Below are 26,641 nucleotides of genomic sequence, written 5' to 3'. Positions count from 1 at the left end.
ACAAATGGAACGGGGAAAATATAATGCTCGATATTACTAAAGTCTATAAATCAATCCACAGCCCAAGCTTGGGGTACGCTTCGTGGAGGATAAAGAAGTGGTTAAAAGCTCCCTCTGCCTGGGCCTTGGCTTATAAGGTAAGGAATCCATGAGTGACAGAACGGTTACTGGCCTGTCAACGCTTGCTTAGTCAAAAGCCCTGTGAAAAACTCGGTTGCGGGATTGCTGTTCAAGCCAAACCAACCCCTCTGTCCTGCCCACCAACCAGGCACACGGCCACAATTCACCTGAGACTTAAAAAAAAAAAGTCATAGGTCACTAAATTTGTCGAGATGCTTTAACAGTGTGGAGAGGGCTGTCCAGAAATTGCCCTAAAGGGGGAACTAGTATGCTGGAACTGCCCCTGGCCCTACAGGTTGGATTCTGCCTTCTCCGGCTGCTCTCCGGGGTGGCTGATGCCCTTTCATTATTGCACTGCTAGCTGTATCGTCTGACAGTAGTGCAACAGAGAAAGAGTAGCAGACTGCCCCATAGCAAAACTTTCCATGCCCTTACTGCCTCGAAAGCCCTGGGTTGCACTTGCAAGAGAGGGGGACAGATTTGTGGGGTGTGGATGAAAGATCCTCTGGGTGTTTGTGTGTGTGAAGTCTCCTTAAGATTTTTTTGACCTCTGAATTATTCTCTTTTGGAAAAAAACACACAAACCAACCGGCTTGCCTGGGAGTTAGAAATCTGGTGCAAAGGTGTCCCCCGCGTATTGAGCAATTCCTGCCACCAGCAAGAAACAAACCCAAGCCTACTTTCCCTCTCTTCAGGCCTCTCTTTGTTTACATATCAGCCAGTCCCCAAAACTGGCGAAAGGGCCGGTGGTCTCATGGACAGGATGCTCCGGACCCTTTGCACAAAACACCGGGAACACTCCGTAACAGAACGTCCAGAGGGCCCTGGCAAGTGGCAGGCCACGCTAGGCCGGAGTAACAAAACATCCAGGCCTCGTGTGGAGAGTCCTCCATTGTGCCTGGGCCTGCCGAAGGCTGTTAGCGATGCAGGGAATTGATTAGCTCTTTAAAAAAAAAATCTTTCCCACCCCTCTCTCACTCCACCGCTCCCCCCACCCCCAACCACCAGCACCCTTTCCCCTTTCTGGGCCAGAGCTCTGCTCCTTTGCCGTTTTTTCTAATCCGGTCTGAAGTTCTCTCCTCCCCCCATGCCCTTTTCCCGGGCCTCAAAAGGTCTCCAGAAGAGAGTGGAGACCACCTGAAAACAGTAGTTTAAAGGCCACCCACTCGGCCCTTTTCAAGCCCTCGGTCAGCCCCCCCCCCCTCCGCCCTCTGATAATTTACAAAGAAAAATAAAGGATTTAACACCCCTCCCTCCCACCGTTTTCCCACATACCTTTAGTACTGAGCTGAGAGCCGTGTGGAGGGAGAGTAAGAGACCTTTATTAAGCGGGTGGAGGTTCGGAGCCCCTGCGCAGGAAATCCATTCGGCCAGACCCCGAGAGAGTTGGGATCCGGCACCTCGAAAGCGCACGATGATAGTAATTGACTGCACGTCCCCCTAAGCAAATATTTTGTGCAAGTCTCTGGCTCCTGGTTACTTCGCAGGCCGAAAGAACATTTGCTAAGCAGAGAAAGTCCATTTTGGGAGGGATGATCATGCTGTTGACTGGTGCTGACATGATGTAAAATATGCACACATTTCTTCTACGCCCTTCCCCAATTTGCTTTTGGGCTGCAGGGGAACAGGTACCATCCCAACAAATGTATAGCAAGCGCACGCACGCACACACACAGACCCCCATAACACACATTGAATCTCAGGAGCCAGGAAAGGCGAAAACATGTCTATTTTTATTTCTGAAATAACCAAAGAAACCATAGTCTGGGAATGGCTTGAACCAGGGACTAGGCCAGCCCCTGGTTAAGGGCACCCATTTGCTCTCCCCACCCCCACCCCTTATGTGGCCTTTTAATTCAGGCGGCAATTTTATGTGCGTCCCACTGGGAATGGGTGCCAGAGCATCCATGGGAATGTCCTTCTAAGTAAACACACTGGAAGGGGTTTCATGAGCGTGAGATGGAGCTGGTTTGTCCCATTAACGTATCCACAAAGGTTACAGAACTTGGAAAAAGCAATTTGGATGTTAGTTAATGACCAGTCATCTCTCATAACCAGTGATCATTGGCAAGTTTCTGTTTTCTTTTTGGAAAAGGTCACAAGCGCATTGTCTGAACCAGCCTGCTTCTCCCCCCCACCTTTTTTTTTTTTGCTGGTATGTTCTCTCTTTTAATTTTCTTCATGAAGAAACCTCCCCAAAGAAAAGACCCTATAAGCAATATTGCACTACTCGATCCCAGCATAAAAGCAGAGGCAATATTGATAGGGTCTTACCCTCAAGGTTCATACACATGGGATGGGATGACATACTTCCTGTGTCTTGAGTAGATTTGTGACAGGTCTGTAAAACGTGGAAAGGTTCAAAGGAGGAAAGGGTTAGCGGACCAAGGCTCACTGTGAAAACAATCCTGTCATCAAATGCCCTTCTCCTCTTCCCCTGCCCCATCCTCTTCAGTAAATTCCGTTTGCCGGTTTTAATTGCATTGAAGTGTGAAAAGCCAACTAGGTTCCCTTGTTCACCCCCACAACCACCCTGTGAGGTAGGCTGCAAGCTTTCTCACCTTCAGGTAAGGAAACAGTAGCAGAAAGGCTGAGAGTCCTGAGTGAATGCTCATGGGTTGGTGGAAAGTAAACTCGGCTCCAGAACCTGTGATCCTGCATAGCTTAATTTGGGAATAACTCCCCCTGAATTCAGATCCAGATGGGTATGGGTCAGAAGCAGCAGAATAACGTTTGAGTCTAGTGGCACCTTTAAATCCAACAGTTTTATTGTGGGTATAAGCTTTCACGTGCATGCACACTTCTTCAGATCCCCTTGGAATTCAGCAACACTTGTCCCCGAGTAAGCATGGGAGAGATTAGGCCAGGGGTAGTCAAACTATGGTCCTCCAGATGTCCATGGACTACAATTCCCAGGGGCTTCTGGGAATTGTAGTCCATGGACATCTGGAGGGCCGCAGTTTGACTACCCCTGGATTAGGCTATGTGAGCATTTTCATCAAAGACACTAAAACCACGTTTGAAAATGACCTGCATGCTCCAAGATTTGCGTTAGTCAAAAGGTGGACTTAAACGCAACACCCTTTCATCCCACATTTCTGCATTTATTCCATAAATTTCAGAGTTAATAGCCTGTGCTTCCCCATATTTGTATGAACCAGTTTAGTCTCATGAGGTAGACTGTACTGCATTTTGCAGGGGGTTGGACTAGATGACCCTGGAGGTCCCTCCCAACGCTATAATTCGATGATTCTGTTAGCACTGTAGACTGCGTGAGCTCCCTTGTCCTGGAGCTAGTCACCTCCAGCCCTCTATCTTCTTGAACATGCACGATTCTGCTGTGTGAACCTAAGTGCAGGAACCTGAGTGGATCTGCTCCTTGACTTTCAAAGCCAAGACATTGCACCTAAATCCAATTCCAACAGAGTCTTCTTCCTCCTTGTTACAAACTTCCCCCCCCCCCAAAGGAATCCAGAGGGAGAAGAGGAAATCATCAACTCTTGAATCCTGCCCCGGTCAAGTCCTCAACAAGAACCCCTTCTCTGACAAATTTGGAACATTTATATTGTAGTTAATTGGTTTTCAACCACTTTGGGAGCCAACTTCTGGAAGGAGAGGGTAAAAAAGCCAACAAATGAATGCACACATACATAAAACACAAATGTTACTGGCGTAGGTGAAGGCGCAGCCCGTCCGCTTCGAATCAAACTGGTTTCGGGAGCTTGTTACATTTTTCTTGAAATACCTGTGGTGAAGTGTGTTGCACAAGGTCCTAGTGAGGAGAGGACCTCCACTGAGGGTAGATTTCCCAGAAATGCCTGACTCCTAATGAAAACTGAATTAGGTGCCAGCTCTTGGTTGGCAAATTCATGGAGGCTTGGGGGTGAGGTAGGATTTCAGGTGAGGAGAGACCTCAGTGGAGTAGAAAGCAGCCATTTTCTCCAGGGGAACCGACCTGTCGTCTAAAGATGAGCTATAATTCCAAGGGATCCCCCCAGGTCCCACCTGGAGACTGGCATCCTTAGCATGCCTGTGTTTCTCCACTACATGTGTAAGGCACAAGTTCAAGACCCTGTTGTTCGAGGGAAATGGGCATAGCTTCTATTCCTTAGCCAACATCAGAACTGTATCCCTCCCTCGAACAACCATCTGAAGGGAAGAAGGAAATTGAACCCTCCTGCTCCTCTCCAGCCGGCCAATCAACAGTGGGTATGAGACGAAATGTTTGGGGCTACACAGATTAAAATGAAGAGAGTTTCTCAAATTCAGGCCTTCACTCAGCCCATGAGTTTAAAGAACGGTGGCGCCCCAAGACAAGACATGCTCCCATATATCATCCCCAGAAGGGAATCATACTTTGAAACGATGGGGGTATTCCAAGCACTCTGTAACACAGGGGTAGTCAAACTGCGGGCCCTCCAGATGTTCATGGACTACAATTCCCAGGAGCCCCTGCCAGCGTTCGCTGGCAGGGGCTCCTGGGAATTGTAGTCCATGGACATCTGGAGGGCCGCAGTTTGACTACCCCTGCTGTAACAGATCGTCCTTTCCCCTTTTGTAGAAGTGACTGCCCTTCCAGCGGCTATTCAGAGACACATGAGAAAAGAACCACAGGGTTTGAAAAGGAAGAAATGACACAACTCTTAATACGGAGAGAGAGGCTGCAGAAGGGGCTGTCCCACTCTGGAAGGCAGGGAGTCTCTTTGCATTAAAAACTCACAAATTGTGGCAAAGAACAGCATGCATTGATTTTATTGGCTCTCTTTGCGTGCTGTGCTAGTTTCGTTTGCAGGGAGGTGTTTTTTGTTTGTTTGTTTTTGTATAAGGGAGCTTTCCGATGGCATCTCAACTTTCTCCTATCCCTCGTGGCCACCTCTGCCCCTTCTCACCTGCATTTCTTCCACCTAGGTCTACTTTGAAGAACCAAGCAGAAAGAATATAAAGGGCAGCCTTGCCGGATCAAATGGTTTGACCCAGCAGTTGACCAAACGTCCTAGGAAAGTATATGCCTCTTGACCTGCTGCTGCCTCCATCGGTGGTATTCAGAGGGCAGCTCTCTTAGACCACGCAAGTCATCATGGCTAGTAGCCACCTAAGCTGTCAGGGGATTATGGGAATTGTAGTTCGGACACTCCTGCACTAAGAGGACAATCCTGTCTCAGTCTGCTCTCCTTCTCCGGCCTTCAAGCCAGGATAAAGGAGTCTGCCACAGAGGCCAGGCTGGACACAGACGAAGGGATGGCAATGGCACAAGTAGCTACACCTATTATGTAGAATTTTTTTTCAGGTAATGGGTGAGAATCCACTTGTTGCAAGATTTTTTATGGGACAGGGAGCAAAAGCAGTTTTGTAAAGGAGCCTTGCAAGCCACCTTGAACCATGAGCAAAGTCGTGGCATCATTTTTGAATCAATTAATTAATCAATTAAAAGCCCAACTTTGCAGTTTAATAATCCATCATGCCCCATAATTTTTGATCAATTAAAAGTCCCACTTTACAGAGTTCTATAAACTCTCATGCCGCATAATTTTAACCAATTAATCAATTAAAAGTCCAACTCTGGATAATTTTATACGCTTCTATCATGCCCCATGCTACAGGGAAGAAGCGGGGAGGGGGGGCAGGAGAGGGGGGGAAGCTGTGATGGGCAGCAGAAGGTTCTGCCCTCTTTATCCCCCTTCTGAACAGATCAATCAGATTCAAACTGGCTGAATGGAATGCTGCAGCTGGGGAAGGCAAAACCTAAAGGGAAGTTAATGAAGGGACAAAAAGGAGACCCGGGTTTTGGAGGGGAAAAGGACAGGAGGTACGGTGGACCAGGCAGGGACCGTATTGCAGGCATTCTCAACCAGGGTTTCTTGACGGCCCTGGAAGGGTGGGAGTTAATTAATTTTTAATATATTTTTCAAATTTGTTAAACATTTCTCAGGTGCTATGACCATATATGGGAGAGAGGAGCGGGTCCACAAGACCATATATGGTCATATCACCCAATGAATGTTTAACACATTTTTAAGAATTAACTCCCACTCATTCACAAAAACCCTTCCAGGGCCATCAAGAAACCCTGGGCAAAGTGGTATAAAATAAAATAACAGGAGAAAGGCAGGTATCAGGGATTTCAAATCAATCCCATTTTACAAATACTTGGCAGGTCCACATCCCAAAGCTCAGTGACACCACCATCTACATCTAGCTAGGTCTGAAAACTACAAACACAAATGAAATACCAGGAATATCTGAACATTTAAGGAAAAGACGGCAAAGCATGAGGTCCCTTCTTTCGTACTCAAAATGCATTTTCAGAGGGCTGGTAGAACTCGTGTGTTAACATGCTATGGAAACTTACCCTTCCGTCATCATCCCTACCACTGGCTCGCTACACCAGCTATAGGCATAGGAAACTGCTGACAAACATGGCAGCCAACAACCTGCCAACACCCCACTAGTTCTTTGTCCAAGCTACACAGGCAAACTTCTGAGATATAGGGAGCAACATTAAGATGGGCAGCATGGAAAATTTCAATGGACGCAGCTTATGACCCCACCCAGAGATGCCAGCTTCTTGATGGAACCTGGGGATCACTCAGAATTATAGCTCATCTCCAGACTGCAGAGATCAGTTCCCCTGAAGAAAACGTGAAACGTTGGAGGGTGGACTCTTATGATGGCATCATACCACACTGAGGTCCCTGTCCTCCCCAGGTAAAGGTAAAGGTATCCCCTGTGCAAGCACCGGGTCATGTCTGACCCTTGGGGTGACGCCCTCTAGCGTTTTCATGGCAGACTCAATACGGGGTGGTTGGCCAGTGCCTTCCCCAGTCATTACCTTCTAGCCATTTCCCAACCTGGATCTGGTAACAAAAAAATCATCAGTACCCAGGGGGGACTGGTGACCCTAATAGCTCAACACTACTCAAGACTCCCATAACCCCCAGCCAGATCTGAGGCCCCAAAGTAGGGCTGCCAGACCCCGGGTGGGAATCCCCTGGAATTACAGCACATCTCCAGGTAACAGAGACCAGTTCCCCTGGAGAAAATGGTTGCTTTGATGGGCGGACTCCACAGCATGACACTCCACTGAAATCCCTCCCCGCCCCAAACCCTGCCCACTCCCAACATCTCCAGACGTTTCCCAACCCAGAGTTCTGCATGCTTCCATCATGTTTGACCAAGTAGAGAACTCATTTTTCCCCTTCTCACTTTTGTCAGCACAATTCCACAGGTAGATGCGACAGGTTTCTGCCGTTGCCCATCCGTGCTGCACACATAAAGGAAGGAGGCACATCAATATTGCTGCATGTAGAGTTGGTACATCTTTATACACTTTTGCCATTTTTTTGTACGCAAATATCCGGATCCTAGGTGTAATTTACTTGGCTTTCGATATCATTGATTTTACCAGGGCCGGCACAGGAGAGAAACCACAAAATCTCAAACCAAAATACAGTGGTCATTCTAGACTAAGTTAAAGATTACCAGTACCGAACCAAAGGCATTCTATTTATTCCAGTATATTCAATAACTCTAAACAAGACAGTGCAGGTTTTGGTTTTGTATGTATCATCAACTCTGTTCTCTTCTGGTCTGTCTAGTCTCCCCTCCACCACCACCACCACTTACGTTAAAATGGACCACCTTCAAAACCCCTCTTTAAAAAAAAGCTTACTATTTTGATACTTCCCGTTCTGCATCTCCATGGAAGAAATGGCTCTGTATGCATTCCACACCAATCTGGTTTTTGCCATCTGGCATTCCTGGCAGGCTGGTGCGAGGTCCTTTTTGGTACTCTCCCTAGCAAACTGTTCAGCGGGGAAATGGCAGGGTTTGGAGTTTTCGTGGCCGCGCGGGGTGGGGATGCATTAGTAAACAAAAAGAAGTTTGTTTATATTGCCTTCCAGGGGTCCCCCTGAGACTGGAGGATAGCTAGCGCTTTGGAATTGTCAACCCCATAGGGTTTTTTACCATATGTTTTATTGAGGATTTTAATGTGACCCACTGTGAGCCAGCTTGCTGAGAGCAGCGGGATATAAATGGAAACATAAATAAACATAAATAAGACGAAAGAAAAACCAATTCTGCGTAGTGTGTTTGAATTAAACGTGGTCTCAAGGAAATCGAGTAAGGATGGGGGTATTTTTAGGCAAACCCAGTGAGGACCTGCACAGCCTTTGACCCCCCCCCCCCAAGCTGATCACCCCCTGGGCCAGCCACAGACTTATTTGCTGCTGTTTTTACATAAGGAGAGGAGCCGACAAAAGTAGGAAAGCATGACCCATCAAGTCAGAACATTTTTAAAGTCACAGGAAGTTCAAAAACAATTTTTCTTAGTACTTTTATCAACCACACAATACCTCCGGCTCTAACCTGTGTAATGCCTGCAGGGCAGAGCGATCTCATCATCCCCGTAGTTCAGACTGATGCTCTGACTTGGATATCCCAGTCTTGTCAGATCCCAGATACTAAATAAGGTGGTATTTGGACAAGACACCACCAAGGAACATCGGGCTCATGACATGGAAACAGGCGATGGCGAACCACTGCTGAAATCCTATCAGTCGGCAAAAACAGTGAGTCCAGACAGATGAGGCTGAGAGAGTATCTTCCATAAAGTCGCCTGTTTAATCTGTAGCAGAACAAGATTTGACTTGGAGATCTTAGGAATCAAGCTCATTCTTTTGGTAGCTATACCAAACCAGTGTAGTAGGCCAGGGGTAGTCAACCTGTGGTCCTCCAGATGTCCATGGACTACAATTCCCATGATCCCCTGCTAGCGTTTGCTGGTAGGGGCTCATGGGAATTGTAGTCCATGGACATCTGGAGGACCACAGGTTGACTACCCCTGTAGTAGGCTACCCAGAAGAGCACAATGGTATCTTTTTTAAAAAAATCCTAAATGTGTTTCGAAATAAGACAATAGTAGTCAGCCTTGGAAGATGGGGCTAAATCTAGTGTCTAGGTATATTATTGGGTCTATTGCCAGCTCTGGGCTGGGAAATATCTGGAAACTTTGGAGATAGAGCCAGGAGGGATTTGAGGTGGAGCGGGACCTCAATGGAATAAAAAGCTATGGAGCCCACCCTCCAAAGTAGCTGTTTTCTCCAGAGGAACACCTGTCACTTGGAGATCAGCTGCAAAAGCAGAGCTCCCACCTGGAGACCGGCATCCCTACTATGCCCCAAAAGGCCTTATCCTACATCCCCACCTAGGCAACCACTCCTAGGTATTTCTGCAAAGGTTTATGAAATCTCACTATTTTCCAATTAACCTGAATATTTTCAAAATTTTAATTAATGGCACATTAAATCTCTGCATTTACGGAGGCAAGGCATACGAAACATATCCGAGGGTCAAAACACTCCATGGATATGTTATAGTTTATTGTTTTAATATTATCATAATCTACGGACAAACATTAAACCAAATTCATCTGAATGAGAACCAGCTTGGTGTTCTGACTGAGCAGTAATCTCAGGGCTCTCTCAGCCTCACCCACCTCACAGGGTGTCTGTTGTGGGGAGAGGAAGGGAAGGCGACTGTAAGCCACTTTGAGACACCTTTGGGTAGAGAAAAGCGGCATATAAGAACCAACTCTTCTTCTTCAGTAATATCAGGGCTCTCTCAGCCTCACCTCCCTCACAGGGTGTCTGTTGTGGGGAGAGGAAAGGGAAGGTGACTGTAAGCCGCTTTGAGACTCCCTTGGGTAGAGAAAAGCAGCATATAAGAACCAACTCTTCTTCTTTTTCTACTGCTATCATCCTTCCCACTAGTTACGATTTATACACTTCCAGAGCCCTTCTGTTTCCCAATTTCCTTTCCTCCTTTTATTTAGTATAATAATTCTGGCCGAGATTCAACTGGACAACCAACCATAAAACTCAGGTTGCCAATTCTAGGTTGGGAAATACCTGGAGATTTAGGGAGTGGAGCTTGAACAGAACTAAGTATGGGAAAGGGAAGGTTTCCCAACATGGTACAGATTCATATTCACCCACCAGAGCAGCCACTTTCTCCAGGGAAAGCGATCCCTATATCATAAAGACCAGTTGTAAGAGCAAGAGTTCCAGTCCCCGCCTGGAGGCTGGCAACTCTACTCTGCCCTCAAGCTTTCATGCTCTCCCCCGAAGCCATGGCAGCTATTAGTGAGTCACACATGTAAAGCTTCCTCATTTTGGGTGACGTTTCAGATGGTCAACATAGTAATCAACCATTTTTGTCAGCGGTGAGGGGTCTAACACCATGGACTGGAGCCATTTGGAGTGTGCATCAAAAGACAAAACCCAAGGAAAAGTAACAAAGACTTGGTTGCATTGGATGTACTTTTCCCTCTTTGGTACAATTTTCTCCAGTTTTTGGAATTGATAGAAGCATTTGGTGAAAACTTTCCTATAGAATCGCCGAGGGTTGGACACGACTGAATGAATAACATCATCATCATCATCATCATCATCATCATCATCATCATGTTCTAAGTGTTATCACAACCAATCACTAGGCATTGGATATCTATGGAAAAAATTGGAAAGCTGATTTAAATCAGTTATTTAAAAGCCACATTTCCCCCCCTGATTTCAGTCACTATGATTAAAACTCGGTCCATCCACATGGAACAGATTTGCCTCTTACTATCTTCTAAGACAGACATTTTTTTATTATTGAGAAAACCCTGAAATAGTTGTTAAGTTTTGAGAAACCCCAGAAATGGCAGGATTGTGCAGAATACGGTTGAGAAGCAGAGCTGTGGACACGCCCACCTGGGCCCCTCCCCTCCAGTCCCATCATTGGCCATTTGGGCAGGGAGGGGCGGGTTAACATGGTCATATCACCTGATAAATGTTTAACAATGTGATTTCAAAAGGATGCTCAGAACTCCAGTGAAGGGTTGGTTCTTATATGCCGCTTTTCTCTACCCGAAGGAGTCTCAAAGCGGCTTACAATCGCCTTCCTTTTCCTCTCCCCACAACAGACACCCTGTGAGGTGGGTGAGGATGAGAGAGCCCTTATATTACTGAAGAAGAAGAAGAGTTGGTTCTTCTATGCTGCTTTTCTCTGCCCAAAGGAGTCTCAAAGCAGCTTACATTCGCCTTCCCTTCCCTCTCCCCACCATGACACCCTGTGGGGTGGGTGAGGCTGAGAAAGCCTTGATATTACTGCTCAGTCAGAACAGCTTTCTCAGTGCTGTGGGGAGCCCAAGGTCACCCAGTTGGCTGCATGTTGAGGAAGAGCAGGGAATCAAACCCAGCTTGCCAGATCAGAAGTCCATACCATTACACCAAGCTGGATGAGAGAGACTCAGAAGAATCCACCAAGTCTACATCAAAGAAAACACCTGTACATTCTAGACATACATGCTGGATTGTCTCAATGTTAGACCACGCTTACTTGCAAGGCAAGGGTCCCAGGGTCTCTGGCATCTCCAAAATAAAGATCCTTCTCTGCCTGAGACCATGGAGAGATGCTTCCATTCAGAGAAGGCGATACTGAGTCAGAAGGACCAGTGATATGACTTGGCATATAGAAGATTTGTAAAGCACACCAAGATGTGCTTGGTAGTAAAGCCTTTGTTTTGCCTGGGGAAGATCCCAGATATCTCCAGTTAAAGAATCTTAAGACATTTTTTCTGCCCAAGAGTTAGATGGCCCAATGGGTTGACAAGAGCATAAGCCAGTTTCCTATGTATAATCCTACAAAGGATGTCTCTGGAATGTAAGCCAGGGTCATTTTAAAATAAACATTTAAAGGCCCGTATTACGACATGCATTCTATTTATGCCTCCTGCTGGGCTCTACATCTTGAGATATGTTTAGAAACCATTTTCTCCCCCCACCCCTTTCTCTGGCCACTTTTAATAGAAACAAAATGTCACCAATACCAGTTTGAAAACCACGCAGCTTAAAGGAGGGCGAGAAAATATAGGAAGACAGGAAGAGTTCCAGGGAGTTGTTACCCTGTCATACAATTCTCTGAAGCACATGGAAGTAAAAAAAGGAAGCAAGGCTCTCTTTCTGGACAAGATTTTGTAAAGCCAAAGTCTCCGTCTCCTGTGCAACCCTTACAACTCAGAAGTCCCTTTGCCGTGGATCAATAATCTGGGTTACAAAGCAGTCTAAAAACATTTTGGCTTCAGATACAAAGGAATGATCATGGCTGTTGAAGGCTACAGAATGGTTAGAGCAAGCCGAAAGAATCTAAAATGCTATGCAGGCTTACTCAGGAGTCCCATTGAACAGCCTGGAGTTTACTTCCAAGGGTAGCATAGTGGCATACAGCAATAACATACCTTTAGTAGGGACGGCTCTTTTTTTTTTTTAAGCCACCCCAAACTGAAAGCAAGCTTTCGGGTTTGGCAGAACGCTTCTTCGATTTCGTAGAATTTAAAATGAAATTTCGTTTGAATTCAGCCTGAAGAATGCTGTTGAAGTTCAGAAGTGTGCTCACCACTTTGTGAGTTTTTAGTTTGGTCTTAAAATGAAGGAATCATGTAGCTACTTTGATTACCTGCAATTTTTGTTCAATGTTCTTTCTTGGGTAACTTCCTCTCTTTCTGCTACGGTTCAATTTTTCTCCCCCTTGGCTACCCCCCTCACATGGACACAAACTTTCATGTGAATGTCATCTTGGAAAGAGACATTTTTAAAGATCTGTTTTGAATTCTCAACCCAAATTATTATTTTACAAACCTTTCATACTTCCTCATAGTCTCATAATAAGTAGCAGCAGTTGTAGAGAGCTATTCTCTTCTGGAAAATCTATTAATAGTGATGGCACATAATTTGATTTCTGAGTTCAATAAATTTGTTTTTACTTGCGTGTGGATTCCCCCCCCCTTCTTTATTTCTTTTGGGATGGGATGGATGCCACCCTCCGCCTTTTTTGCAATATGAAACAGAATGGCCAGATTTGTACAGTTTTGATTTTATTCTCCTGGAATGCTTTGGCTAACACAATACGAAATCAATCAAATATTTAGCACGTTTGACGCAAGCCTACATTATTAATATATATTGCACCATGCTACTTGTACAGAATATTAAGGGGGAAAGGATTTATGTTTCTTAATATTCCAGTTCTTTTTATTTAACATTTCAATTAACTGAGAACATAAAAGTACTTCACATTTACAAATTTCAAGAAGCCTTACAACAGCCTTGCAGGGTAGGTCAGCAGTCTGATGAGCTGCAAGGGGCCACAGGGACACTTCCTTTCACAAACTTGGTCTTAACATCCTCTGTGAGGTAACTGGGGGGTGGGAGGCACTGAGGCTCAAAGAGGACCATTTGTCCAGAGCCACCCTGGGTCGAAACAATACTAAATCTTCTTGCCTCAAGACCTGCTTTTTTTAAAGACCACTCCTCAGAACAGCATGAATGGAAAGTTTTTTTTAAAATCACAATGCAGTTCTGTTTGCAAGTTATTCAGCCATGCAAGGACATCAGTGCTGCTATATTATGCATCTCCTGATTGGAATGTGCCAAGCAGTCTTATACCAAGGCAGGCTACCTAAGCAAAATATTTCTGCTCTGACTGGCAGGGGCATCCAGACTCTCAGGCAAAGGAATGTCTTTCTAACTACTTCTCTGGAACATTCTTTAGCTGGACTGAACCTAGAACTTTCTGCTTGCAAAGACCCTCGTCTATGTGCATAGTTCATGGGTATCCTGAATCTGGGCTGCTGCATTACAAGAAAAAACTGATTTGGCAGCACCATTAGGAATATGCTTCAGAGATGTCATATTTTGGGGCCCAGTGGGGCAGGGAGCCATAAAACCTGGCAAGACTCTGAAGCCTCTGAGCAACATTTCAGCATTGTCCTAGATCTTTAAAAACAATCCCCAGTTTTGTATCCACGGTTGCTTTTAATGGATTTCAAGTGCTGTCAACACCAAGGTCTCCAACAGGGAAATTCCCATTCATTTGAATGTTTGAATTGCACCCACGGAACAGGCGTTTTCTGGCCAAATACACAACGATCAAAAGATAAGCCATTATTTTTCGCTGAAACCACCAATACGTGAAATTTGAGTTGGCATCTTACTTCCTGTTTTTGAAAAAAAAAATTAAGTGTAGCCTTTTAAAAATTCTCCTTCCCAAACCATTTTTTTTAAAGGGACTACATTTTTTGCATTCCAATCTTGGCTTCTTAAGCTATCTAGCAAGTTGGTACAAATCCTCCCAGAAAACAGAGATTCTTTCAGCCCTGCAAGAGCTGACCTGCTCCGATGTGTTTGCTAAGGATACCTAGATCTCCACAAACACTCACCTACTGGAGAATGTATGCTAAAACATCCCTCTCCATGCCTTGCTGAGTATTTTCTCATGTTTTCTTTGAGAGGTTTCCCTTCTAGAATGCCTTTGTTCCTTTAAATTCTCCCTTTTTCCCCCTTTCAAAATTGTTTTGTAGCTTCTACAGCAACATTTTCTCAGTTAAACAGCCAAGAGTCCTTTTTAAAAGGAATAACATGCTACTTTGAACAGTTCAGAGGTGCTTTAAAAATACACTGATAGATACACACACACTATGGCTTCTCTGCGTGGAATTTGTCAGGATTTACTTAAGTCAGCTGGGGAGAAAAAAACAAAGTTGGGGAAAAAAAGCAAAATATCCTTGAATCCCCATCATCCCTAAAGTGATAAGTTCTCTCAACATTTCCTGATGGGTTTGTAAGGATCACACTCATTTTAGTTCCCCACACCTTAAAGACTAACAACGTTTATTTCAGTATATGCGGTTAATCTTTAAGATCTCATTGGACTTTTTGTTTTATTGTGCTACAACCGACGAACATGCTCCCCCTTTATAATAAGGCTAGGCCTCTCAGTGCTGACTAAGTTAAGGCCCGAACAGATCCACCTAGCGATTCAGGCTAAAAGTATTTCAATGGGCAATTAACCTGCATTAAGCAATCTTCAGTAAGAGCCAACAGGGAAATCCAAATACCTTCTCTCCACAAGTTAGGGGCACATCCTTGAAACGCCATAATACAGATTAGCCAGTAGTTTTTTCTGAAAACTTTTAACCGCCTTTTATTGCTTAGCAAAGAGATTAAAGTATGGTTAAAGGGCTGTCCCGGTCCTCCAGATCAATCCCTCTCTGGTTTCCACAATCCTCTGGCAAAGCATGCCTCTTGCTCAGATACAGGGTATATGCACACACAACATGCATTGGAATATACATCTTGACATGGCAATAGGGCAGGCTTTCTTAGCCAGGGTTTTGTGAATTTTTAATTGGTTAAACATTGAGCGTGATACAACCATATATGGTCATGCTGACCCGCCTCCCCCCTCCCAAAATGGCCAATGATGGGCCTGGAGGGGGTGGGAAGGGGAGGGGTCCCAGGGGGGCGTGTCCACAGCTCTGCTTCCCAGCCATATTCCGCACAATCTTCTGAGGTTTCTCAAAGCCTGAAGAATGCTCCAGGCATTTCTCCACGGTAAAAAAATTGAGAAAGGCTGCTATGGGGCAAATGCATAAGGGTTGTGTGTGATAACTTTGACACGGGGGAAGAAACACACCATTTTTACACGCTCTGTTCAAGAGGCAAAATTTCAAGTAACATGACAAAGCACTTGGTCATTTTCCATCAATGTTTTTTTTTTTACCGTTTGGAGTCCAGTGGCACCTTATAAGGCCAAGAAAATTTGGGATCCCATTATATTGTACCCGAGGAAGTGTGAACACGCACGAAAGCTCACACCTTGAATAAAGCTTGCCACTGGACTCTAAATTTCTCCTGCTGCTTCAGGCTGAATTTACCATTTGGAGATTCCTGTCTGGAAAGATGGGAACAGACCCTCTCAGTTGGATGCAAGGTTGTCGTGTGTGTGTGTGTGTGTGTGGTGCCCCCACTCCCAAAGTTCTGGGGTTTTCAAGGCATGACATGGTTAGGAGGTGGGTTTGTCACTGCCTGTTTCTGCCTTACAACCCTGGACTTCTTTAGTGATCTATCATCCAGGGCTGACCCTGCTTAGCTTCTGAGATATGATGAGACTGGCCAGGCCTGAGCTATTCAGTTCAAAGCAGGATGTAAGTATACTGAAGCCAATATCTTGAAATAGTCCGGGGGCATGTGCAGAGAAAGCACTACTTTTGGAACTCGGCTCTTGACTTAGCTTGTGATACTCTCCCAAGAATGACAGCCAGACAGGACTCACAATTTGCGCACACTGAAGTTATCAGAACCATAAGAAGCGAATGCACCCGTGTCCCTCTGGGCCTATTCTGAGAACAGCTGCCACTGCACAGGGATTGCTGTTCATATTCACATCCATCCTCTTGCTGCCACCATTACAACAGGCCTGCAAGATAATGACAATATTCTCGCCCTCTTATTTCCAAAAGGGAATGGCTCACACAGGCTGATTAATATAGCCCCTTCTTACGGGTAATGGTCGAGGAGATTCTGTTCCACTATCTCTGAAGAGGGGGTGTTTACACAGGAAAGCTGATGACCTGAATGAAACAACTTTAAGACTCAACTTGGTCGGTCTTAAAAGGTGCCACTGGACTCTAAATTTGTCTTGCAGCTTCAGACCAACACAGCCAACCACCTAAATCTATAGGCTAAGGAATTCACCGCAGAACCCCAAATTCGAATATGAAAGCTTAAGGGCCATAAGCCTGCTAAGACTCCTCAAACAAACAGGCCAAAAGACATCCCCATTGATTTTGGGCAGGATTAGTCTCATGCCCTGGATGAGAGGGAGGATGACGTCCTAAGGGCAGCTGGGCCATCGCCTCCTTTACCAAAGCAGCAAGAATATCCTCTCTTTCTTTTCAGAGGAGGGGCTCTTTCTAACAACCTTATGCAATAACAACATGGAAGCGGTCCCACAGCCCTTCCCCACCTTAGGCAAACTTGATTCCCTGCATTCCACACAATCCCCCCCCCTCCCTCCAGTACCCGCTTGGATACAAAACTTGCAATGTTACACACACACACACACACACAGTTTCCTTTGTAAATACACACACTCTAGAAGGGGGCCTTTGCTTCCGAATCCCCCTCCTTTCCCCTCCTCTCCCCCTTTCTCCTTTTCACTGTTAAATTCCTCAGCCAGCCGGGGTCAGAGACAAGCCACCTCTGGAATGCACAACCTCCATCTTCGGAGCAGAATCCGTCTCAGGAACACGCTCTCCTCCCCGGCAGACACCCCTCCCAAAAGGAGATCCGGTTCCTAGCTGAATTTTTACTATTTTCGGAGTCCCTCCCAGAGATTCTTAGAGCGTATTGTCTTAATGAATCATTGAGGCCAGGGTAAGATGCCTCGCGAGGAGCAACCACCTACTTGTACCTTTTACGAGCAGGAAATGGCGCACGGCACACTGCTCCCCGCTCCCCGCTGGAGCCTCCAGATCTGCCTGCCGCCCATCTAGAAATCTGGCCCACTTCAAAACACATAAAACTGGGGGGCTGTTGCAAGAACGGGTGACCCTCCCCCCCAAGAAATGGAATTTCCTGAGCTGCTAGCTTGGCTCACTCTCCCCACGACCACTCCATGTATTCTGGCCCGAAGTCTATCTAGATCAGGGGTAGTCAAACTGCGGCCCTCCAGATGTCCATGGACTACAATTCCCATGAGCCCCTGCCAGCATGCTGGCAGGGGCTCATGGGAATTGTAGTCCATGGACATCTGGAGGGCCGCAGTTTGACTACCCCTGGTCTAGACACAATCCCAGGAATCAACTCCTGCCTTCCCTCCTTCCTTCAGACACATGGGGCAAAAAAGGAGGGGAGGTCTGGTACTGAAATGCTCTCTTTCAATTGTACAACATGGAGGTCACCAAGTCTTTGAGCTCAACACACCCAGTTATGCAACCAGGCAGAGAAAAGAGGTGGAAATCCCAGCCACCTCCCCGCCTAATCAATGCTAACATCAGGACTTTGTAATGTATACGCTGCACTTTTTGTGTGTGTGTGTGGGGGGGGGGGGAGGAAAAAACTACACAGCAACTCAAAAGAGCACTACAGGGAGGGGGGCCTGGAGAAACCTTTAGAGAAGCATGCTTCCCCCCATCCCACAAAACACTTCCCCAGAAGGAATTGTTACCCGCCCAGAAGAGCTCATCGGTTGCTTTAATTTATTTTTAAAGGCATGTGGGAAATGTCATATTAACAAGAGCAGCGGCAGAACTTTTCTGTGGCCAACAAAACCGCCTTAATGTCGCTTGGAGAGGAGCAATGGAGGCTGCAGAGCCCTTAGCAAAGTCCCAGGTTCAAATCCTAGCCAGATCACAAACTCCTCTGCCAATCACGATACAGTCACCCAGAAACCCCACTCTCAAAGTCTGGAGGACTGCTGTAAGAATGGATATAAGACGCACAAGAAACACGACCACCAAGCTCCTACCTGTACGCTGAAGTACAGTACAGCTACCGTCAAGACTAAAAGTCAATCATTTATTATGGTCCTAAACCGGCCGAGTAAAACATGCATAATCAGAGGGGCTACACGAACACACATGCGTACCCAAGTCCTCCATATAAAAAAGCCAACACTAAACCGTAGTAGGCTCTGGCAGAGGTGCACAACCTGGCAACTTTTATCCAAGGTTTCGGATTCAAGACTGCCATACACCATTCCTCTGACCTCCCTGGGATTTTGGGGAGGGGAGGTGCAATAAATATGCAGCTACGGCCATCACGAAAGAGCCAGAGCGACAGCTCACATCCAGCCATTTCAGCTTAGCCAGCAGGGCAAGAGCATCAATGTTCCTGAAGGGGAACCTCATCCCTCTAATCAAGTGGGAGGAAGAGCATCGCGATGGGCCCGGATGAAAAATCTCCTGCGTTTGGGGATCTGTACATTTGCTAGAAAGCTCGGCCACATCAGCTGCCTGTCCCTGAAGTGATGGTAGAGCTACGGTGATCAAGTGGTGTGCTAAACAAATGGCTGGAAAGGTATTTCGAAATCTCTAGGGGCCAGAATTGGAGTTTTCATAGCCCTGCAGATCTGGGATGCAGAAAAGTTAACAGTGGCTGGCGAGCCCAGTTCTTCCGGAAGGTCATATAGAAGCTGGGTGGGCCTTCAGTGGAGGTCAAATGTCAGTGCAGTAAAGGTAAAGGTATCCCCAAGCACTGGGTCATGTCCGACCCTTGGGGTGACGCCCTCTAGCGTTTCATGGCAGACTCAATACGGGGTGGTTTGCCAGTGCCTTCCCCAGTCATTACAGTTTTACCCCCCAGGAAACTGGGTACTCATTTTACCAACCTCGGAAGGATGGAAGGCTGAGTCAACCTTGAGCCGGCTGCTGGGATCAAACTCCCAGCCTCATGGGCAGAGCTTTCAGACAGCATTTCTGCCGCTTACCACTCTGCGCCACAAGAGTCAACGCAGAGACCTAACCAAAAAGGTCAGTGATTTGGGGGTGGGGAGGGATATAGACTATCTAACGCCATCTCTGTTTACTAATTTGACACAATTTACTTATGCCTATGATCCTTGTTCCATTTAGTCTGAGGAAGGGTGCCTGCACTCGAAAGCTCACGCCTGGAATAAATCTTTGTTGGTCTTAAAGGTGCCCTTGGACTCAACTTTTGTTGCATCCTTCTGTCCCCTTGTCTATTTGCTTTTAAAAGGAAACAAGAAAACACGGACTCAATCTATCCCTCTCCAAGCATGGAAAGAAAGCTGTTTGGCTGCTTGAATGGGAACAGAGAAAGGGAGAAGTCCACACTCAGTTCCTAAAGCATTTTTGGACTTTGTGTCGGGTGGCACGTGTACATGGTGCTCTCTGACTAGAAGATGGGAGCCCAAACTTTTAGAAAAAAGAAAGGGTCCATTTTCTGCTGCAAAGAGAGCACCCATGGCTCCAGATGGCCACGCATTCCAGCCCAAAAGGCAAAAATCCACAAAGATCTAGTTTCCAGTATTATGATTTCCTTTCCACTCTCTTTCTCTCTCTCCCCCCACCTACTCTATTCTAAGCTAACAAATCCGAATCCTACAAGAAGAGAGTCCCCTCTTCTCCCCTCCCTCTTGTAATGTCTTTCTCCGCAGCAGCTGTTTAGAAGGATTCCACATCTGCTTCCAGCAACCATTCCAAGTGACAGTATGCAACATATTGTTATTTAAACGAGAGCAATTCTTAAATACAATGTTGCTATTTATAAGTCCTGCAGAATACGAAAGACTTTCCCCAACGACAACCCGGATTTCAACTCCTTATAATCTACACACCCTCTGTTGTTGGGGATTATTTATTTTTTTACGAGAAGTGTTTGATTAATTCTACTGACCTCAACGGGTAATTTCTCTTTTCCAAACAAAAACAACACAACCCACTGTCAAAAGTAACTCCAAATGGGAACCAGAAATGACAAAAAAAAAAAAAACCTCCAAAGAGTTGAGCAAAATGTATACATTCACCAGGTTCCTTTAAAAGGCACAGAATCCCCATCTTGTAACCCATGACCCTAGGATACCGCTGGGCACAACAAGGTAAAAGGAAGCAGGGCTAGCAGAGGAAATGGCAAGTTCCAAGTTTTTTTCAGGGGCATCAACCTTGCCATTACACTGGCTTTGCACACACACACACACACACACACACAGCATCTCCAGTGGGGGGCGAAATAACAGACTACTAGACACAACCTCAATTGTAAAACAGAGACCTTTTAAAACAAGAGACCTTTAAAAAAAACCATACATGCAAATGTTGTCAAACACAGCCCAGAAACATAAAAACACATTTTGACTTTTTTTTTTTTTGTAAGCTTCTCAAGAGCGTTTGGAGATGCCGGCCTCGCTAACCTGGATTCTGTCCCCAGCAAAACGGAGCGGGCTGCACACGGTGGTTGGTCGTAAGGAGTCAGGACGTATTAGAACTGGAACCAAATGCTTTGACAATATTATTGCACTGCTTAATTTGTGTAGACAGTAGTGCAACATTGTCAGAGCTGGCGGTCCCAGCAGCCCACTGGGGGCATCCTGCACGGCTGGCATTCTTTCCCGCCCCTACAAATAACACCAGGTGGGGTGGGGGTGGGTTGGCTGGTGGTCGCCAATAAAATGCCACTTGGGGTGGCTTTCATTTTGAGACAAGGCTGGGGGGGGGGGGGAGAGGAAAGGACCAAACGCAAATGCAGTTTCCTCCCCTCCCCCTCCCCTTTACTTTTATACAGATCCAACAGCTTCTTCCCCCACATGTAAATTAGGATACGTGTACAATGTCGTTCCCTACGCAATTGCAAGGAGGGCTGAAAGGTATTTCATATTCCTAAGGGGTGGCACTGCCATTTTTTAGAAACCTCCATCGAACACTTAGGTGTTGCAAGTTCGTTTTCTTCCTACAGGGTGAAAATGCTAGGCAAAGTCACAAAAACCAACAAGGAAGGATCCCTGTGAAGAGTGCGCAAACCCATCTCCCTTTCCTTCTGTCCCACCTCCTCCAAATAATTACATCTGAACAACAGCAGCCTTGGGGTGATTTAAAAAAAAAAAAAAAGAATTGCATATAAATAGCCAAGACATTGGCTAATGGTTTATTTCCATTTCTATTTCGCTCTCAAAGCTATTTCAACCAACTTCCTTGTACTGAAGGAGAGCGCTGTTTTGGGGTTGTTTTTGCTGTCGGCTGGGCCACACATGAGCATTAAATCAAGAACAACTTTCAAAAGTGCTAGCACCGAGATCACAGAGTGCCTGGCATTTCACTGAAGGGGTCTCTCTGCAGGTACAGAATATGCATTCTAAAAATGACTTGCGTTGTGTATCGAGAGGGTTCGCCCCCCCCCAATATACCCCAACTGTGGCTCGAGAACAGCACCTGAATCCACATAGCATTTAAGAGGAGCATCTGCATGCACACGGACACACAAATGAAACACACAAAAACACAGAATTTAAAAGCCAGCCATCTAGGAAGCCGGCTTTGGTGACCATCTTAGGAAGCAGAGAACGCAGACGGGCCAGCCTGTCTGGAAAGAAATCATCATTATAAAATTTCGACAGAGGCATACATAACATGAAAGCTTGGGGTGGGGAGGAGCGTAATGAGTCATTTCCAAGACACGGGGTAAACAAATGAAATAATTCCATGTTTCAAATTCCCTATGGAATGCAGCATTGTAAATACGCATGCAAGCCCACGAGAATCTCCAGTTTTGCCCCCTTTCCCCCCCCCCCGATGCCGCTACGCACCTTCGTGCCACAAACCTTATTCCGGCCCTGATCACAAGTCATGCCGGAGAATCCAGGAATTCTACAGCTGGTTTGCCCGTTCTGAAGAGGGAGGGGCTCTCGGAGACGGTTCCGTATCTGCTAGCCAATGCCCTTTTAATATTGCACTGCTAATCGTAGTGGCCAGTAGTACAACAGAAAAAGGGCTTCAGCCCACAGCTGACCACAGAGAGAGAGAGAGAGAGACTTTCAGCGAGACTCAAGTGACTCCTCGCAGGGATGGCTTTTTCTGCAGTTCCAGCCACAAAATCTTGTGCCCCCAGAGACTTTCTTCTGCAGCACGTTTACAAGTGGTTTGTTTGATAAACGCAAAAGTCTGTCTAGAATGCAAACTCGTGCCTTCATTCAAGCAACACAACTATTTGAGCAGGACTAAGAAAAAAAAAAGAGAGAGAACCGCAAGTAATAATCAGAGGGTTTTCCCCCAAACATTTCCTAAGACAACAGGATAAACCTTGATATGTATTCAAGTACCACCCAGGTAGGGAGACGCCACATAGATTAGCAATTTATAAAACTGTTCAGATTTGATCAACAATCCTTCATGGCTTCTTCGGTTTGGTGGCTTCAGCCCTTAGCTCATTTGCTTAGAAGAAACCTCACTGGTTTTTGATGGAATTTACTTTCAACTAATCTTGAAATACAGAGACAGTTTGAGTTAATGCTAAATAAAGATCCATTAACCATTTTTTAAAATGACTTGATAAACCTCATAGATCCTCACACATTATGCAAAAATAAGCTTAAAATGGCTGTGCTAACATTCCCCCCCTTTCCCCCTCCCCGGAAAAACTTAACAGGGAGATAAAACTACATGGCAGAAGTTCAGAATTATTTCTGTCCCAAGACAGATTTCCGAGACAATAATGCACCTTTTATTAAAAAGTTTGAATCTTGTTATCTTCCATTTCCTAACACCACTGGAGAAACTTTCAGCACTATTGGCTACAAAAAAACAAACTTTAAACTGAAAAAGTTTCGCCCGCATTAGTAAAACAACTCTTGTCTAAAGTCGACTTGCTGCCTTCCCCGCACAAAGTTTGAACAGGCGACAACATGAGCCCGAGAGAGACGAATTAATCCAAACTCCCTAGATTTGGGGCTCTCTTGGCGGCAGAAAGACCTAGCAAGACTAGGGGGGGGAGGGGGGGGAGAGGAGAAGGCCAACCCAGCAGCCATTTAAAAGTTAAAAAGAGGGGGAGACATTTAAAAGTTTAAAACAAGGGGCGCGGGAGAGATGAAAAGTGGACGGGGAGGGGAAGAGGAGCCAGGCTAAGAATGCATGATATATTATTATTTTTAAATTTTTATTTTTCAGGAGTGGAAGTTTTTTGTTGTTGTTGTTTTCCAACCCACAGCTCTGAGATTGTGACCCTGGGATGCGGTTGTCTTGCACAACTGGGAGACCACACACTAGGGGGAGGACCTGGTGCGGAATTGGGGCAAAGTGCAAGGATCCCATTGGGGGGGGGGGGGGAGAGACAGAGAAAGAGACAGAGAGAGGGGGGGGGAGACAGAGCGCATCGGGTAGTCTGCCCCGCTTTCTTTTGCAAGAGTTTGGGGCACGCCAAGCAACCATTTCTTTTAAGGCAGAGAAAAGCGAATAGGCCGTTTTGGTCCCGTTTCAGTGTCGGATTTTTTTTTTGGGGGGGGGGGGAGAAGGAAAAGAACCCACCGATATCCCCCCCCTTCCCTCCCGGCCGCCCCGTCCGGGCGCCGAGCGAGCACCCCGTGCGCCTCCTTGGCGAAGCGCTGCGCAAAACTTCCAACAGGCGCCCCCCAAAGAGAGAGAAAGTCCCAGACTCACCGCTTCCAACAGGGCCGACGGGGAGGGGGGAGGAGATCTTCCCCACCCCAAATAGCCCCCAGTCGCCTTCAAAGGGCCCACCGGCGGGCTCTCCGGCCGGACCGCAGAAGCCCCTTCCCGATCCGGCCGCACAATCCCCCCCCCCCCAAGCACACCGGTCGGATCTCCGGCTGCGTCCCGTCGGGCCGAGTCGTCCTGTCGCCAATCCGCGAGCCGGCCCCAGCGCCCCTTCTTCCCCACCCGGCGGAGGCATCGCGCGGAAGCCGCCCAGACGCGCCCGGCAAGGCCGTCGAGCGGCCGCCGCGTCCCACCGCTCCGGCCGGACCCGACGGGGAGAAAGGCCGGTCGGGCCGCGCGGAGAGCCCGACAAAGGCGAGGCGGAGTCCCCCCAACCAGAGAGGGGCAGCGCGGAGGGGGCTCCGACCCCCCTCCCCTCCCCTCGGCCGAGCCCCACGTCGGGGAGCGCGACAAGGAATGGCGGGGGGAGGGGGGTTCCCCGCTCCGAAGGGGGTGTGGAGGGGAAGGGGACTGGGAGCAGCACATGGCAGACACTTGCGGAGCTCCCGCCGACGGACACCCGCCCACCCAGCCGCCCGCGCCCCCCGAGGGAGGCCAACTTTTCCCTCCCGCCCCCGCTCCGCCCAGGCAGGGGGATCGAGCCCACCCGGGGTGGCAGTGGGGGTCGCGGGGGGAGCGCCCGCGAAGGAACCGGCAGGACGGGCGGGGAGGGGAAAGGCAGAGGCGAGCGAGCCGCCTTTTGCTCCAGGCCCGCCCGCAGGGGGGTCTTTCCCCTTCCCCTCCTCCTCCGCCGCCGCCGCCCCCCACCGCCTCGGCCAGCCCTTCCCCGGGCTGCTCCATCTGGACCCTCTCCCGGCCAGCGGCCGTCCAGCCCCGGCAGCAGGGCCACGCGGGAGGGAGAGAAGGAGGGTGGGAGGGGGCACCACCCACGCCCCCCCCCAATTGCCCGGCTCTCGCTCGCCTTTCGCATCCGACCCCCCCCCCGCACCTCCCCCTTTTAGCCTTGAGCTCCCGCCATTTCCGCCCAGTCACCCGGATGCTACTCACAAAACAGCTCCAGAGAGGAGAGATGGGGGGGGGGGAGAATCGCGCCCGGGAGGACGGGAGGGGGGGGAGGAAGAGGAGGAATGGGCGGGGGGGCGCCTCCCTGCAAGCGGGCGTGCATGCATGCATTTCGCCTCCTTGCAAACGGGGAGGGCGGGGGTGTTCCTTCTCCTTCTCCTTCTCCTTCTCCTTTTTTTATGAATGGTCCATCCCCGGCCCGGAGGAGGAGGAGGGGCGAGGGTCGGAGCCGGGTTGGCTCCGGCCCGGGAGAGGCAGCCGAAGAAAGGGACGGGGAAAAAGTTGGCCAAAGAAGAGCCCGGAGCGCCTGGGCGCCCCTCTGGCCCTCGCCGGGCTCCCTGGCTCTGCTGCGCGGGGCTGGCCGGGCTGGGCATCCGTGGGCCCGCGGTGGGGCGCGGGGGGTGGGCGAGGGGCGAAGGGGGCGCGGGGGGAACCCTCCAGTACGAACCTCATGGCCTCCCAGCTCCAGCCTCCATCTTTGACTAGTTGACATTCACCTCCTGCCTGACCAAATTCGCCATTAGCATGCTTGGCTCGCCATTGGTCCGCCCTTGCGCTAGTCTTTGCCACCGCGCTCCCCATTGGCCGGCCGGGGGGATATTTAAAAATATCACCTCCGCGCCCATTGGCTCCGCGCGGGCGCCGCGTCACAGCAACGCTTTATTTTAACAATGAATGCACAAACACATTCTTCCATTCACAAATTTCCTCCTTCCCCCCCCCCACCACCACTCTCTCTCTTATCCTCTACCTTTTTTTTTTTTTTTGCCCGCCTTTTCTTCAAACTCGATTTTCATTGATTTTGTTTTGTTTTGGCCAAGGAGGGGGAGAGAATCCGAGTTGTAAACTGGTAAATTAAAGGCGAACAGCGGGGAAAGTTGAGCAAATATTATTTTCGGTGTCTCCCTCCCTCTCCTGTTTGGAGGGGGGGGGTTGATGTTTAGAGGGTCATTTAATCCCAAGCGATTCGGAGCCAAGAGGTGTGGTCACAGATTGTAACTGTTGTTCTAGTGATTTTTCCCCTCCTAGTAGCAGAAGGCAAACTTCAGAGAGATTCGACATGGTTAATAAAGAAATTGCTAAGTTGCTAGCACTGTTGTCTTTAATTTTGATTGGGGGGGTTATTTGGATCCCGGAAAAAATATATTTTCCCCTGTCTTCTATACGAGTGGCATAACATAGCCCATTCCTTAATTCGTATAAGATTCATTTGAATCCTCTGTCCTCTCCCCAAGACTAACATTTTAAATGTATAATCTCCGGCTCAAGCAGCTCTCCCATTTTCTTTTTTCTTATATATCACGTAAGAAATGCCTCCCTCTTTTTACAAAACAAAGTTGGAAGGCTAGAGCAAACACTCAAAGGGTGTACCTTTTTTTTTAAAGTGCATGTTGTTGAAAGGGTTATTGGCATGTAAACAGAACTGCTACATGTTTGTAAAATTTGTCCTAA

At 47.5% G+C, this 26,641-nt stretch overlaps 2 long non-coding RNA genes across 2 annotated transcripts in view; both read right to left on the bottom strand.

The window, feature by feature from the left end:
• Positions 1–25,743, bottom strand: part of LOC143822600 (uncharacterized) — a 46,912-nt gene extending 21,169 nt beyond the window's left edge. The window contains exon 1 of the long non-coding RNA XR_013226211.1: positions 25,638–25,743. This is a non-coding gene — a long non-coding RNA (uncharacterized LOC143822600). The remainder of the gene's footprint in view (positions 1–25,637) is intronic.
• Positions 1,835–17,670, bottom strand: LOC143822563 (uncharacterized). Its single transcript, XR_013226188.1, has 2 exons — positions 8,977–17,670; positions 1,835–8,843 (listed from the first exon to the last, which is right to left on the bottom strand). It is a non-coding gene; the product is annotated as an uncharacterized LOC143822563 (long non-coding RNA).
• Positions 25,744–26,641: the final 898 nt, after the last annotated feature.

Source organism: Paroedura picta, chromosome 13, assembly GCF_049243985.1.
Source record: "Paroedura picta isolate Pp20150507F chromosome 13, Ppicta_v3.0, whole genome shotgun sequence".
NCBI lineage: Eukaryota > Metazoa > Chordata > Lepidosauria > Squamata > Gekkonidae > Paroedura > Paroedura picta.
This window is presented reverse-complemented; position numbering and strand designations above follow the sequence as displayed.